Below are 2,458 nucleotides of genomic sequence, written 5' to 3'. Positions count from 1 at the left end.
TCTCAGCACCTATCAGGCAGGAGCAGACTCCTCAAGCAGAAGGCTCCTCTTCCTCCCTAGGGATCTCCAGAGCTGGATGGTATTCTATGCCCTAGCAGTATCTTAGGGGGAAAATCAGGAGAACTGCTGGGAGAGGACAGTACGAAGAGCCTGAGTGATTCTGTGAGAGCAAGTGAACAGAGACTCTGTGCTGTGGTTTTGCTTCTCATCCAATCTGCTCTTCACTTTCAGGCTCTCTGATGTGCAAAGCAGCTGAGTCCCTGCTTCTCCTTCCGCCCTGCTACCATTCTTACAAGACCTTGAGGTTTTTCTCAAAGTCAACAATTAAACTTGAAAGAAATCTAAATTGTTCCAGCCTTTAGGTTTAGATTTTGATCAAATTAGGGTTGGAAAATTCATGGTAAAAGTACCTATGGCAAGCATACATGCCCCCTTTTCATAACTTGTGATTATAATACTTCTGTGTAGTATATCTTAGAACCCCCTCACCCCCACCCCACCATGACACGGTAAGATGAGAATGCTCATTGACATGAAAGCAATAAAGACTTCTCTGAGGTTATGGAGAGAATGAGTGACAGGATGCACTTCACCAGCAGAGGAGAACAGGGCCTCATTCTTCAGTCTGTAGACGTCTATCAATGGAACACAATCACCATTAGTACTGGCTATATGTTCTTTCAAAATATTAAAGTTCTAAGCAAAATGAGATTGTGAATACCAATTAAAGGAAACTTCCATTTTTGGTATGTGATTGTTGTCTAGATTAAGCAGTAAAGTAAGAAATGGAAAAGTTCTAAATTAGACAGCTGGGAGGCTGTGGGGTCCCAGCCCACACTTAATCACTAACTTTTAACAATAGAAACTTATGTATTTCAAATGTAAAGGTTTGGTTTGTATCAATGGTGTATTTGTAGTCTTTGAGAGAAATTGAGAAATCTTTCCCTCAGAGGTTGGTGATATCCATTCAAGGTCAAACGACAGTTATTGTAGTCATTGTGTATTCATTGACCCAAACAGATAAGCCCCCATGGCTGAAGATACAAGTATGAATGAACAAACTGCTCCTGGATTTAAGAAACTTAGCCAAGGGGCTGGAGAGATGGCTCAGTGGTTAAGAGCATTGCCTGCTCTTCCAAAGGTCCTGAGTTCAATTCCCAGCAACCACATGGTGGCTCACAACCATCTGTAAAGAGGTCTGGTGCCCTCTTCTGGCCTTCAGGTATACACACAGATGGAATATTGTATACATAATAAATAAATAAATAAATATTTAATAAAAAAAAAAAAGAAAAAAAGAAACTTAGCCAAGAAGTATCCATGTACCAAAAGCACACCAGGGAATACAGTCTACGAACCTCTTAGAAGCTGAACTGCTGACCAAGGAGGCACCCTCTTTATGGTGTATTTTATACAACTCATTCCTTTTCTCTACCCAGAATTCCTTTGACAGTTGAAGCAAGAATCATTGTCCCTCTAATATGACCTGGGAGGTTTAAAAGAAAAACCTTTAATCATCCATCCTAAAGCTCAAGATATCAGGCAAACCAGAAGTAAATAAAGCCTGTCACGAGCAGACCTTCATAATTCTCTACTCTTCTGATTGTTCTCCACCCTACTCCTCTTCCTCCTTCTCCTGCTTTTGGTGTGTGTGTGTGGTGTATGTAAATGTTCATGTAAATGCCTGGACATGCTGTGTGCAGTCTCCTGACTATGTTCATGGGTCAGGTTTCTATCTCAGTCATTCACCTTTTGTTTTTCCACAGTGTTTCTCACTGAACCAGAAGCTCATCAATTTGACTAGAGCAAACTGGCAATGAATTCTAGAATCCATCTATCTCTCACTCACTCCCCAGCACTGGGATTACAAATAGACACCACCCTATCTGACCTTGTGTGTGGTTTCTGGAGATCTGAACTCAGGTCCTCATTCTTATGCAGCAAGTATTTTACTGGCTGAGCCATCTTCCGAGTCTAGGGATTACTTTTTCTCCATATAAAGGAGTCTATACTTAATAGATAAAACTTGAAAAAAAATCTTACAAAACACTGAATGGATTTTAAGTGATGTCTATTTTGATAGTTTATCAGTGTGTTTGGATCTTTATCTCTTCACAACTGGCAGTACTAAAAGCACTATTAACCAAGACTTTGCCATAGAATCTCACTCTTGTTTTTATTCTAGTAAAGAATTGAAAGAAACCAGGTTCAGAAATGCATTGCTCAGTGGCAGTCTGTATTGCTTTGTGTTTATAACTTATCCAGTAGCTAGGCTTTTTATCTCAAACCATCGCACCATAATCATGTACCATTTAATCTGAAAATTGTAAATTTCCATGTCAATGCACACAGTTAAAGAGTTTGCTGCATTCTTAGAAGTTATTCTTTGTATACTTGGAACAGCTTTTGAAACATAAACTTTAAAACACAAACTTCTGGTTTTATGTTGAATGACAAA

The sequence above is a fragment of the Chionomys nivalis genome, chromosome 3, assembly GCF_950005125.1.
Source record: "Chionomys nivalis chromosome 3, mChiNiv1.1, whole genome shotgun sequence".
In the NCBI taxonomy this organism is placed as follows: Eukaryota; Metazoa; Chordata; class Mammalia; order Rodentia; family Cricetidae; genus Chionomys; species Chionomys nivalis.
This window is presented reverse-complemented; position numbering follows the sequence as displayed.